Raw genomic sequence first — 15,363 nt, 5'->3', positions numbered from 1 at the left:
GGCTATGGGGGGGGCTTCCCTGGGTGCGTTGCCCAGCTGAGCACACATGTTGCACCTGCGAACACAAAGTATCAGGTCTGCATCCATCCCTGGCCACCAAACGTGTGACCTGGCAATTGCCTTCATCATGACAATGCCCGGATGCTCATTGTGAAGTTCTCTGATGAACACCTCTCTGCCCTTCTGGGGCATGACTACTCGGTTTTCCCACAGTAGGCAATCGGCCTGAACCGAGAGTTCATCCTTGCGCCGATGAAACAGTTTAAACTCCTCAGGGCATGCCCCATATGTGGCTGCCCTGTCCCCATTCAGGACAAATTTCTAACTAAAGACAGTAGCGGGTCTTTATTTGTCCAGACTTTAATCTGACGGACTGTCTCAGGTGAGCCTTCACTTTCGAAAGCTTCAACAGCCATGACCATCTCAGCATCATGCTCAGCTCCCCCCTCAGTGGTGGCTAGTAGTAGCCTGCTGAGTGCATCGGCACAGTTTTTAGTGCCCGGTCTGTGCCAAATTGTGTAGTCATAGGCGGCTAACGTAAGTGCCCACCTTTGTTTGCGGGCCGATGCATTCGCATTGATGGCCTGGTTGTCGGCCAAAAGGGACGTTAGGGGTTTGTGATCTGTCTCCAGCTCAAATTTCCTGCCAAACAGGTACTGGTGCATTTTTTTTACTGCATACACACATGCTAGCACTTCCTTTTCTACCATCCCGTAGCCCCTTTCTGCCCGGGACAGATTTCTGGAGGCAAAAGCTACCGGCTGTAACTGACCATTGGCATTCACATGCTGCAACACACACCCGACCCCATAGGACAACGCATCACACGTTAAAACTAGTTTTTTTACATGGGTCATATAACGTTAACAGTTTATTGGAGCATAACAAGTTGCATGCTCTATCAAAAGCACTTTCCTGGCTGTCCCCCCAGACCCAATCACGACCTTTGCATAGGAGCATGTGTAATGGCTCCAACAGCATGCTCAGTTTGGGAAGAAAGTTGCCAAAATAGTTCAGGAGCCCCAGGAACGAATGCAGCTCCGTCGTGTTACAGGGTCTGGGTGCTCTCTGGATCGCTTCCGTTTTGGACGCAGTAGGGCTGATCCCGTCTGCTGCTACCCTCCTCTCCAGGAATTCTACCTCTGGAGCTAAGAAGACGCACTTCGCCTTTTTCAGTCGCAGCCCTACTCGGTCCAGTCTGCGTAGCACCTCCTCCAGGTTGTGGAGGTGTTCTCCAGTATCGCGACCCGTGATGAGAATGTCGTCTTGAAAAACCACCGTCCTTGGAATCGACTTGAGGCTTTCCATATTTCGCTGAAAGATTGCGGCAGCCGAACGAATCCCGAACGGACATCTGTTATACTCAAACAACCCCTTGTGTGTCGTGATGGTGGTCAGCTTCTTCGACTCACTCGCCAGCTCCTGATTCATGTAAGCTGAGGTCAGGTCCAATTTTGAAAAAAGTTTGCCACAGGATAGTGTCGCAAAGTGGTCCTCCGCTCTCGGTAGCGGGTACTGGTCTTGGAGTGACACCCGATTGATGGTGGCCTTGTAATCACCACATATCCTGACCGACCCATCCGCCTTGAGCACCGGCACAATCGGGCTCGCCCAGTCACTGAATTCGACTGGCAAGATGATGCCTTCCCTCAGCAGGCGGTCCAATTCGCATTCTATCTTTTCCCGCATCACGTACGGCACCGCTCTGGCCTTGTGGTGTACTGGCCTGGCCTCCGGGTTTATGTGAATCACTACCTTGGTCCCCATGAAAGTGCCGATGCCGGGTTGAAATCATGAGTCAAATGAGGACCTGTGAGCATGATACTTGCTCCACGGAAGAAATTGCATTGACATCGCCCCCATTTCCCGTTCATGACAGCAAGCCAACTCCGCCCAAGTAGTGCGGGACCATTCTCCGGGACAATCCAGAGTGGCAACCTGTTCTCCGAATCTTTGTGGGTCACGACTACCGTGGCGCTGCCTAGCACCGGAATAATCTCCTTTGGATATGTCCGTAGCAGTGCATCAATCGGCAATAATTTTGGCCTCCTGGCCTTGGACACCCACAACCTTTTGAACTGTTTGATACTCATCAGGGACTGGCTGGCCCCTGTGTCCAGCTCCATTAATACTGCCATTGAGGAGCACTTTCATCATTATCGGTGGCGTCCTGGTGTATGAACTGTATATGTGCTCCACATGAACTCACTGAACTTCAGCTTCCAGCAATTTCCCCCAGTATTCATTTGGCCTCGTAGGGCTTACATCGGGACCGTTCTCCTCGTACATCAACCTGGCTGCAGGCTTCCTGCACATACGTGCCAAGTGACCACTGATGTTGCAGATTCTGCAGGTATATTGCTGATACCTGCAAGCTCTGGCTGTGTATTTGCCTCCACACCTCCAGCATGAGCTAGAGGCCAAATTGTTGGAAACCAAAGGTCCATTACCAGTCGACCGTCTCTGACTGTCTCTGTAACTGTCCTTAACCGCACCATTAACAGGTGTTGATGGCCCCATTACTGGCCGCATTGTCCATTGCAATGGCATGAATCGACGTTCAGCTAGCCATTGTCTCTGTTGAATTCCCCCTTTGGATTCGACTGAATGCTGGGACATGTCCAATTGCTCTTGTCTGCCTAGAGAACTGTGTGCCGCGTTAACAATGTTGACTCCCTGGCCATTTGCCGCATTTGAGCCAAGATTTTTGCCATAAATCATTCTGGTCTCTTCATCCCCTGAGATAATTGTCTGGGCTATCATAGCCGCCGCTTCCAAGGTCAAGTCTTTGGTCTCAATCAGTTTCCTGAAAACCCCAGCGTGCCCGATACCCTCAATAAAAAAGTCTCGCAGCATCTCCGCTCTGCATGCATCTGGAAACTTACATAGGCTCGCCAGTCGCCGGAGATCTACCATGAAGTCTGGAACGCTTTGCTCTTCTCGCCGCCGGTGCGTGTAAAACCGATGTCTCGCCATGTGCATGCTGCCTGCCGGATTAAGGTGTTCCCCGATCAACTTACTGAGCTCTTTGAATGTCTTGTCCGCCGGCTTCTCTGGCCCCAGAAGGTCCTTCATCAGGGAGTACGTTCTGGATCCACAAACCGTCAGGACATGAGCCCTGCGTTTTTTGGACAAATCCTGTCCCAACCATTCCTTAGTGACAAAACTTTGCTGTAGTCTCTCAATAAAGTCGTCCCAATCATCACCAACACAGTCCCTCTCTTCTGTGCTGCTAGTGGCCATGCTCGCGTGGTTTAAATCCCAGTTTCTCATCGCCAATAATATGTCCTTACCATACAGTATAAATGCACACGAGGCCCATACTTGAGAAAAGATCACTCTGTGACCAGTTACCTTTATCAACAAGACCTCAAGAGACAGATGGTGGATGGAGCTTCCTCTTTTATACCGGAAAGTCCAGGTTAGGAGTATCTCCCACAAGTTCGCCCCCTGTGGTCAGTGTTCTCAAGGTATGCAACTTAGGTCAGCTTATACATGGGTTACAATGATAGTTGAATACATGACATAGAGTGTAACAAAATTTGCAGATGACACAAAGATTAGTGGGAAAGCGGGTTGTGTCGAGGACACAGAGAGGCTGCAAAGAGATTTAGATAGGTTAAGCGAATGGGCTAAGGTTTGGCAGATGGAATACAATGTCGGAAAATGTGAGGTCATCCACCTTGGAAAAAAAAACAGTAAAAGGGAATATTATTTGAATGGGGAGAAATTACAACATGCTGCGGTGCAGAAGGACCTGGGGGTATTTGTGCATGAATCCCAAAAAGTTAGTTTGCAGGTGCAGCAGGTAATCAGGAAGACGAATGGAATGTTGGCCTTCATTGCGAGAGGGATGGAGTACAAAAGCAGGGAAGTCCTGCTGCAACTGTACAGGGTATTGGTGAGGCCGCACCTGGAGTACTGCATGCAGTTTTGGTCTCCTTACTTAAGGAAGGATATACTAGCTTTGGAGAGGGTACAGAGACGAGTCACTAGGCTGATTCTGGAGATGAGGGGGTTACCTTATGATGATAGATTGAGTAGACTGGGTCTTTACTCGTTGGAGTTCAGAAGGATGAGGGGTGATCTTATAGAAACATTTAAAATAATGAAAGGGATATACAAGATAGAGGCAGAGAGGTTGTTTCCACTGGTCAGAGAGACTAGAACTAGGGGGCACAGCCTCAAAATACGGGGGAGCCAATTTAAAACTGAATTGAGAAGGAATTTCTTCTCCCAGAGGGTTGTGAATCTGTGGAATTCTCTGCCCAAGGAAGCAGTTGAGGCTAGCTCATTGAATATATTCAAATCACAGATAGATAGATTTTTAACCAATAAGGGAATTAAGGGTTATGGGGAGCGGGCGGGTAAGTGGAGCTGAGTCCACGGCCAGATCAGCCATGATCTTGTTGAATGGCGGAGCAGGCTCGAGGGGCTAGATGGCCTACTCCTGTTCCTAATTCTTATGTTCTTATAATGATGGATGTCCGTGGACTGCACTGTGGAAAATTGTCTGCATCTTCAGAGAAAGAAGAAAAGTGGAGAAAATTTTAGGGGTGGGAGTGTGAGGTTGAAATAAAAAAAATAATTGCAAGAGATTTTATTTCCATTTCTGAAAGTCAGAGGGAGAGTGAAGGAGGATCCTGCTCAATATGTGAGACATAGCTTTACATGGGCCATTTAATAAATCACACAAAATAGTCATTTACCTATATTAGATAAATTGACTTGCTTATTCATTGGCTTGCCAGATACTTTTGCAAAATGATTATCTATTCATTTTAAATTTATCATGATCTTTAGAGAGATTGTTGAAATTATTTAATATTTGACCTGACATCATTATGAATGATGAGGTACTGGAAAATATCTTGCCTAACCAGTGTCATCAGTCGCATAATACAAAATAAAATATAGCGCCTGTAATATCTCCTTTCCCAAATCTATATATTTGTCTCCAGTAGCCAGAAAATACTTACAAGCCAAAGAGTACATCAGTAAGTTCTCGGGATGTATTCTTAAATCAAAGCAGTTGTTAAATTATAAAAAATAAACCCTACAAATCTGTAATCCTTGGGATCGATTTTAACTCTCAGCGACTTTTGGGCGGGAGTACAAAATGTGTTCGCAGACCCAGCTTTCAGACGCGAGATACTTTATCTCCTGGGACTCATCTTCATCCCAGTGGTCAGCTGCCAGCTTGAACCAGGCAGATAGCAGTAGCGAGCCAGTGGGTGGGAGCAAATGTTCGGGCAGCAGAGGCTACTGGCCAGCAGTAAAGGAAGACTCGTCGATAAGCAGTTAAATCCTGGGAAAGAAGTTGTGGGAGGGTTTTGAGCGAGGGAAGGGAGAACTGCAGGGCAGGGAAGTGTAGGGATTTTTGCTCTGCCCAATTACGGGGGTCTTTGGTGGCTGTTGGTGTATTGGGCCTCTCTGCTCCTTCTAGGGGACGGTCCAGCAGCTTATGGCTCGCTGACCACTAAACTGCCGGTTTCGAAGCGCCCTAGCACCCCTATCTGTTTCTAACCTCAGATTTTTGGTGGATTATGAGCTTCCACAAGCGAAAACAAAACACTCGGAGACAAGTGGTCCTTGGAATGAAAAAAAAACGAGTGAGTCCAATTTATTTACCACGGTAAACATAGAAACATAGAAACATAGAAAATAGGTGCAGGAGTCGGCCATTCGGCCCTTCGAGCCTGCACCGCTATTCAATGAGTTAATGGCTGAACATGTAACTTCAGTACCCCATTCCTGCTTTCTCGCCATATCCCTTGATCCCCCGAATAGTAAGGACTACATCTAACTCCTTCTTGAATATATTTAGTGAATTGGCCTCAACACCTTTCTGTGGTCGAGAATTCCACAGGTTCACCACTCTCTGGGTGAAGAAGTTTCTCCTCATCTCAGTCCTTAATTGCTTACCCCTTATCCTTAGACTGTGACCCCTGGTTCTAGACTTCCCCAACATTGGGAACATTCTTCCTGCATCTAACCTGTCTAAACCCATCAGAATTTTAAACGTTTCTATGAGATCCTCTCTCATTCTTCTGAACTCTAGTGAATACAAGCCCAGTTGATCCAGTCTTTCTTGATAGGTCAGTCCCACCATCCCGGGAATCAGTCTGGTGAACCTTCGCTGCACTCCCTCAATAGCAAGAGTGTCCTTCCTCAAGTTAGGAGACCAAAACTGTACACAATATTCCAGGTTTCCAACAAGGTCAAACTTCATCAAAACACATATCTGACACACACTTATAAACTATGAAAATCTATGGAAAGAAATGGACAGAACGAATACCTTACACAATTTTATCTTTACAAGACATTTCCAACACCACCCCCACCCCGCTTTTTACCTGACTGACCTCGGCTGACAGTTAGGAAAAGAAACCCCAGAATAATAATTACGATCCCAATTGACAGTTTTTTTTTTAGCCTTAGGATGGTTGGTTTACGGGATAGCTGGAGTGAATGTTGCCTCTCTCAGTTACTTCGGTCTCCGGTTCTTCAGCTGGTTGGCCTCGGAGCGTTGTTCAGTGTGCGGCTCGGCTTCTTGAGACAATGTTGGGCCTCTTGGTAGTTGGGCTGTATATTCTGCACACAAGTCGAGTCCAGGGCCCGTTCGATGGTAGGTTTCCCAGCCGGTAACAGTCCGTCTCCGTTCTCTCTCAGTTTCTGTCTGTCTGTGACTGCTACTGCTCCTCGACTCCTTCTCCTACTGCTTCAGCTGCTTCCTCCTCTCGGGGGTTCCGTAGGTCCTATATTTATATCCAATTTAGTTCTGGCCTTTTCGCGCTCAAACTCAATTGGTGGTCCATTGTGTAAGTTTGGGCGGGGAGATAGCTTTGAATGTTTAATCAGAAGATGTCACAGGTACAGGTAGGTGTGAGGACAAGGGTATTGTTTCAGTGCACATTGGTGCCTCAAAGTCTGCTGGTCCATTGTGACAGTCCTGGGAGTCAATCAGTTTGGGCCTCCCCTTTGATGGGCCATCACCGCAGTGATCTCAGGACTATTGTCCACTGTCCATATTAATTAGGTAGATGATGATCCACATTCATAATTTGATTAGGGGTGAGTCATATTTTCGAACTGGGCCGGGTAGTCCCAATTGGTTGAGGATTTCCCCGCTTCAGGCCCGACTCGACCCCTGATTGGCCTGCCAGAATGCACTTTTCCCCCATTGGCCAGTGCCTCTGACTCGCTTGTGAGCCAGACTCCACAATGTCTGTATCCGCCCAAACGTTTCCCAGCCTGCCTGGTCTGAGGAATTTATTTGGCCAAAAATGTTCATTTAAAATGTATAGGACGATCCATTCTTAGTTTTCTTGTCCTGAGGGTGTTCCAATAAAATGCGGCCATGGATTTTCAAACCTTACAGAAGGTCACTATTTTAATTGTAGGGCCCAGTAGATTTATATGCAGGACTTCTACTCCTTCTAACCCCACAACGGAATGGTTATGCTAAGCCGCTTCATACCTCTTCAGAACCTACAAGCAGGACACATATTCACCCATTCCATCTCTTCTTGCAGCCGATGCTGGCACACTATCAAAGGGAGGCCTCAAGATCAGTAGGAGGTCCGGCTATGTTGCAAGCTTTGACTTCAATAAAGGATGCTGTGTTAGACATTATTAGCAGAGAGAGGTAACACAGCATTGGAGATGATGAAGCTGAAGGCCACACCCAGCAATGCATTTGGGCATTTTCCCTTCCTTTTTTCTTTCAACGTAACTCTCCACTTCTCACACACACAGCATGGCAACCTAGGGCTACATTGCCATGCCACTCAGCTGCTGCTGCTATTGAACAGTTGCCATTATGTGCTAACACATATGAATGTACGAACATAGGAAGTAGGAGCAGGAGTAGGCCATCTAGCCTGCTCCGCCAATCAATAAGATCATAGCTGATCGTCTACCTCAACGCCACCTTCCCGCACTATCTCCATATCCCTTGATTCCCCTAGTATGCAAAAATGATTGATCTCTGTCTTGAGTATATTCAATGACTAAGCATCGTCTGTCTTCTTTCCAGGTCCTTGAGACAACTTATGCCCTGCAACCACACAGACCGGAGAACAACCTTCCTGAATCTGACGGCCACTTGCTTTTACCTTTCCAAGCAAGAATGCAGAAATTGGCAGCTGATATAGATAGCGAGTCAGGGGGCTCTGTTCAGGGTGTTTCACAGAGCACGTGAGCAGGAGAAATGCCAGTGGAAAGGACAGCCTGGGAAACGGCTCGTTGCAGGTTAAATTCAGATCCTTTTAAATGAAGAGGACAGAAAACAGACCTTACAGGTTCTGCCTTCAAAACAAAAAGGCTTTCCGTGAACCAGCAATTGCTGAATGTATTGGATTGCCAGTCAGGGAGCTAATGTGACATGCCAAAAATGGTGGCGGAGTCCACTGTCAACTTGTGAGGGATTCTGGCACTCAGCATCAACACTCTGCAGTCAACCATGAGTGATGTGGTCACATCAAGGGACACAATGGGCAGAACCAGAGCAAAAAGCACCAATTTCTTGGTTCTTGCCCAAATGGGCCTAAAATATGGTGAGGCAGCCAGCCAAAATTAGTCATCTCGAAACAATGAACTGCTTCTGGATGGTGTCCAGAGCTCCCCGACAATAAGTTGACAAGGCCCAAGACCTTTGGCTTCTGGCATGTGCTCCAAGTGCATTACTTTTTCAGGCCTGAGAACGGGCCTCAACTAATTCCTACATCACTCCCTTTACAGTTAAGATCATTCTTGTTTCATTTTTCCACACCCTTTGCAATTATTGTGCATTATTTTTGAAGTGTGGTCACCAAAATTGTACACAGTGAAGTCTGATCTCTGTATTGTAAAGCTCCGGATAATCACAGTAGACTGCTCTGATGTGTACTTCAACATTCTGTTTTCTGATTTAATTCCTTCCTCACATTGTCTTGCCATTGAAAGTGGCTAGTCTATCACTCCCAGGCTCCTTTCTAAGTCTCTGGTGCTAATTCTGTTCCCTTCATTGTGTACCTATGTCACTCTTTTTTTCACTTAATACGCAATAGATTTGTCGGTATCAAATTCTATTTGCCAGCAGTCTGCCCAATTGCAGAACTGATCTAAATTGTTCTCCAAATTGTTAACCACATCCTCTGCCCCTACTATTCTCCCTATTGAGTATTCTCTGCAAATTTAAAAAGCTTACAAATAGATTCTCCATTGAGGTCATTTATCTACATATATGGCCCGGATGCTGAAACCAAATGCAAACTTGCTAAGAAATTCAGATTCATCGTTCAGTCTAAAAATGTCAAACTTGATTGATTTGCATCAGGGAACTTTTAACACTGACTCCACAGAACTTCCATTAACTGATAAAATGTATATACAGAGGTGCACATGTCATGCTTACCATCTGTACAACAACACCTTTGGAAAGTATATCCATTTAAATCTTTAAGCCAATTAAGATTAAACACGTATTTTAGAAACTAGGTGTAAACTAGAAAGTAGCAGTATCAACTTAACTCTGTTTTGCATATTTTATTCTAATTGTCACCAAATCTTTTTACATCTTCCCTATTAATGAGCACTTCTGAATTTAATTTTGGTTTACATCCTAACTAACCTTTCCATGTAATTACATGCTGTTGTAATTAGTTTTTCCTTTCTCACAATATGAACCTGTGGATTTCTAAATGGTGTTGGAATTAATTCATGTGAACTGAATTTGCAGGATTAATTAGAGAAATATAATGTCATCAAAATTTGGAAAGCGAATGGAATGGCTAAAAAAAAAGCAGTGAAATGTGACAGATGGTTTCCAGTCATTTGTTATATTACTGGAGCAGTTAAAGTAAAAGAAAGTTTTTATTTCTAGTTTTCTCTTCTCCTCTGCTCCTGAGGCATTTATTCGTAATGCAGAATGGTCCCAGGGCCGCCAACCAACCTCTGGTACGTTTATCAAGTGGACACTTTTCATGAGTCTGGATAGTAAAGAGACAATTCTCCACTTCTCCCCTCTACCTGGGCATAGGTCAGGTACAGCACACCCAAAATGCATTCCACTTGACCTGACCCAAACATAAATCCGCCTGTAATAAACACTCACATTGTCTGGATCATGACTAACTGCTATATTTTCAGACATTCTGGAATTTTAATCCCATCAGGGGCCATCTAGTGTTCAGTAACAATATGTAAGTACCAGACATATCACATGTTATTTCTATAGATCTGACATTTCCATAGCACAGGCCCACTCCTTCGAAGAGGCCTGCACCCAGAAGCGAATGAGGAAAGTCAGTGCTGCAGCAGGTATAAAAGGCCTGCAGCAGCAGTAATGTCTGCCAGCTTCAAACCTTCTGGTTCCTGTGCAGAAACAAGAGGTAGAAGGCCTCCACGTCTGATTATTATTATTGTCCTATTAGTGCTGAAAGAAAAAGGGACTTTTTGAGTATACTGGATTTTGCCAACTGCCCCGATCAGATCCTCAGATTAGAAGGGACTGAGCCCAAGTAGCAAAGCCCACCAAATGTAGGTGCCTCTATGTTTGACCATGCGGCAAGTAGAGACCCAGGAAAATGAGGCAGGAGGCTGTTCAGGTGCGTTATCCAATAGTTTTTGTTTTTATAAATCGTTCTCCGCATTGTCTTGAGAAGTTTATTATTCCCAGGTCCTTCTCTAAGGGGGTGCATTTCCGTGGGGTTATCTCCTGCTTTTACACCATCATTTCAGTGGAAGAGCCAGAGAAACCCGAAAAAAACGATGCAGGCCGTGTTTACGCCATTTATTAGGACTCGACCAAAGGTGAGAGAACCGCTGCAGAAATGTTAAGTCTCTGGCACTATTATTTCTGTTCTCTTAATTGTGTCGCTCATTTTTTCATTTAATGCACAATACTTCACGTTTGTCAGCATCGAAGGAATTGAATGTATTATCTCCAAGTTTGCAGATGACACTAAGCTGGGTGTTGGTGTGAGCTGTGAGGGGGACACTAAGAGGCTGCAGGATGACTTGGACAGGTTAGGTGAGTGGGCAAATACATGGCAGATTCAGTATAATGTGGATAAATGTGAGGTTATCCACTTTGGTGGTAAAAATAGGAAGGCAGAATATTATCTGAATGGCGGCAGATTAGTAAAAGGGAAGGTGCAATGAGACCTGGGTGTCATGGTACATCAGTTATTGAAAGTTGGCATACAGGTACAGCAGGCGGTGAAGAAGGCAAATGACATGTTGGCCTTCATAGCTAGGGGATTTGAGTAAAGGAGCAGGGAGGTCTTACTGCAATTGTACAGGGCCTTGGTGAGGCCACACCTTGAATATTGTGTTCCGTTTTGGTCTCCTAATCTGAGGAAGGACATTTTTGCTATTGAGGGAGTGAAGCGAAGGTTCACCAGACTGATTCCCAGGATGGCAGGACTGACATATGAAGAAAGACTGGAGCGACTAGGCTTATATTCACTGTAACTTAGAAGACTGAGAGGGGATCTCATAGAAACATATAAAATTCTGACGGGATTGGACAAGTTAGATGCAGGTAGAATGTTCCCGATGTTGGGGAAGCCCAGAACCAGGGGTCATAGTCTAAGGATAAGGGGTAAGCTATTTAGGACCGAGATGAGGAGAAACTTCTTCACTCAGAGAGTTGTGAGATGTGGAATTCTCTACCACAGAAAGTTGTTGATGCCAGTTCGTTAGATATATTCAAAAGGGAGTTAGATGTGGCCCTTATGGCTAAAGGGATCAAGGGGTATGGAGAGAAAGCAGGAATGAGGTACTGAAGTGCATGATCAGCCATGATCATATTGAATGGTGGTGCAGGCTCGAAGGGCCGAATGGCCTACTCCTGCATCTATTTTCTATGTTTCTATGTATCTATGTTTTGTGTCCAGTCTACATTTCACAGATTATTTTAATACATTTTTCACTTGAAATCCAAACTGTCCAGTCCAATACTGAAAAAATTCAGCATCTGATGAAAACAGAAATGACTTTTGTGCTGCATACGTCCTGAACAAAGGTTATTGCAGCCTTGACAAATCCATTTGCAGGACGCACTTTACATAGTTAAAGTATTTGTAAAGAAAATGACCTTATTCTATATATCACAAATCAATTATTTTTTTAACCTTCCAGTCCGAGGTTGTTACAAAGAAAGTTCTTGTTGAGTGACAACCTTGCTGGCCTTGTGGATTTTTTTGGCTGTTTCATCTGAAAGCAATGTGTTTGAAGACAAACAGTGCATAAGGAGATCAATGAAAATTGATGCTGAGCTTGTGTGTCTTTACGTTTGGACCAGATTTAGCACTTATACTATGGACAAGTCTTTTGGTACAGCTGCAACATTTGTTTTGGGGTAATGGTTATGCATTGGCACTGGCTGCTCTCCTGAATAGATTGGTACAAGGAATTCACATTGTGCGGTATTGATCAGGATTGTACTCTGACCTTTTACCTTTTGCTCAAAATTTCAACCCACTTTCACCAGCTGGGCTTCTTATACTGATGTTAATCATGATTATTCTGATGGACCACTAAATAATGTAAAAGTAATTGCAGCTCGCCTATTTAACGAGCAAATCAATTTTAAATTCATTTGGATAAAAACGACAGCAGAGGAGCTGTAAAAATGAAACACTTTAAGAATAAAACCAGATCATTTGACTTATGAAATTACCGCTGCAGAGGTTATTTTAACAATTTGCTAAAATTTAGCTGTGAATATTATTGCTTGTGATATATTCTTTCCGACTTAACAAACACACACATATAAGATGGCTCTGCAGGAACTTGTCAGGTGACCTTTTTATCTGATGCTTTTATTGTATTTACATGAGCAATTGCATTACCACAGTAGTCCACTAGGTGGAGCTTAACTATAGAATCACTGGGAACCTGCTCAATCTGCTCAACCTTCCTCGCCTTCAGGCCAGATCCAACACCGTCCCATCCCCTGTCGTCGAGCTACAATACCTGGACAGCGCTTGTGTCTGCGCATATTCAGAGGCTGAACTCCAAGTCATAGTCAAAATCTTCACCGAGGCGTACGAAAGCATGGGCCTTACACTAAACATCCATAATACAAAGGTCCTCCACCAACCTAACCCCGCCACACAGCACTGCCTACTAGTTATCAAGATCCATGGCAAGGCTCTGGACAAAGTGGACCATTTTCCATACTTCAGGAGCCTATTATCCGCAAGGGAAGACATCGACGACGAGGTTCAACATCGCCTCCATTGCATCAGCGCAGCCTTCGGCCGCCTGAGGAAAAGAATGTTCAACGATCAGGCCCTCAAATCTGGCACCAAGCTTATGGTCTACAGGGCTGTAGTGATACCCGCCCTCCTGTATGGCTCAGAGACGTGGACCATATACAGTAGATACCTCAAATCACTGGAGAAGTACCACCTGCGTTGTCTCCGCAAGCTCCTGCAAATCCCCTGCGAGGATAAACGCACCAACATTAGTTATCCTCGTTCATAGAAACATAGAAACATAGAAAATAGGTGCAGGAGTAGGCCATTCGGCCTTTTGAGCCTGCACCACCATTCAATATGACCATGGCTGATCATGCAATTTCAGTAACCCATTCCTGCTTTCTCTCCATACCCTTTGATCCCATAAGGGCCACATCTAACTCCCTTTTGAATATATCTAATGAACTGGCCTCAACAACTTTTTGCGGTAGAGAATTCCACAGGTTCACAATTCTCTGAGTGAAGAAGTTTCTCCTCATCTCGGTCCTAAATGGCTTACCCCTTATCCTTAGACTGTGACCCCTGGTTCTGGACTTCCCCAACATCGGGCCTTGGGGCCCAACTGCCTTTCACATCTAACCTGCAGGGGATTCACCATGTTTATCTGATGACTAGAAATGACTCAAAATTCTCGGGAGTATTGGTCGACCATATCCATTGCATAGCTGCCGGACAAACTAAATCAAAAGTCAAGTTCGGGGTTATCAACGACTTTCTTCTGATTGCTACATTTTTCATCCCACAAATAAAGCGGTCACACAATGCTCGGTCCTGAAAGTTTCCGAAATGACAGTGAATGGATAGATTTTTTAAAGCTACAACGTACTCACTGATACTCTCATCATGAAACTGATCTCATATTCCAAAATGATAACTTTCAGCAATTTCCAGGGGCTCAGGATTGTAGTGCTGTTCTTGAATCTCTGTCAGTGGCTTGTCCTTCGGCTATGAGGAACATGCACATTTTTCAGGATTTCATACACCTCAGGGTCTGCTTCAGTCAGGAAAATAGCCGGTTTTCTTTCTAACACCATCTGGTTACGGTTTTCATCATCGGGGACTTCGCCGATACTATTCGCGGTGAAAAACATTTCTAGCCGCTCCACATATGCTCCGAAAGTTTCTCGATTGGAATGGAACTCGCCCATGCGCCCTATTATTCCCACAGGCGCGGCTATCTGGTCTCTTCAGTTCAGTCAAGTGTATTTGAAATGTACCTTGGATTTTTAGCTGTGCTGCAAAACAAAGAACCACTCAAAGTCTCTCTCTTGTTTCACAGAATTATTCACCAACAAAAATTTCAGCTAGGGGATCCAATTATCCTATGCCATATCACCAAAGTGATATATTCTTTAAGACATCACAAACACACACATACAAAATGGCTCCACAGTAACGTCAGGCGACCTTTTCACCTGATACTTTGATTGTATTTGCATGAGCAGTTGCATTACCACAGTCGTCCACAAGGTGGAGCTCTATCACAATGCTCTGCAGTTGTTTCCACATCAGAGACTTTTAGATGGAATGTATTCCTTATAAAGCCCCTCTGTTCTGAAATCCTCAGTGATTTTCTCCCACTATATACTGTCTAGAATTGCTGCTTTGCTGTAATTGACAAAAATAAGAGCCATTTTGTCTTATAGTATAAGTCCTGTTAATATCTTCTTTAAAAATGCAAAATTGTGGTGAGTGGATGACAGAACCCTGATTTTAACCCAGAATGGATTAACCAGACAAGGCAAGTGCAAAATCCAATGAGTATGTGAGGCCGGGAGATTGTACCTCTGGCGCCAGATCTGTAAGCCGCTGGTCAGCTGTCTGACCAAAATGGTGGAGTTACCAGCTCTGGTTGATCACATGGCAGATGATCACATGACATTTGGTCATATGGCATCTGACACTTGCCCAAACTTTGCTAATGTTATTGTATTTACCTTATATATGTTGGGGTCCCTGCAATTGAGTGTCCTTGCTCGGTGTTTTGCGCCAGCAGCTTTCATGTAAGAAGTTTCAAGAACCGGGAGGCCATCCGTGAGCAAGCAAAGGAAGTACACAGGTGCAAAGTACAGCATAAAGCTCTACTTTTTTCCCAGGTTACTCGCAGATG

The sequence above is a fragment of the Pristiophorus japonicus genome, chromosome 9 (genome assembly GCF_044704955.1).
Source record: "Pristiophorus japonicus isolate sPriJap1 chromosome 9, sPriJap1.hap1, whole genome shotgun sequence".
NCBI classification, from domain to species: domain Eukaryota; kingdom Metazoa; phylum Chordata; class Chondrichthyes; family Pristiophoridae; genus Pristiophorus; species Pristiophorus japonicus.
Note: the sequence above shows the minus strand (reverse complement) of the source record.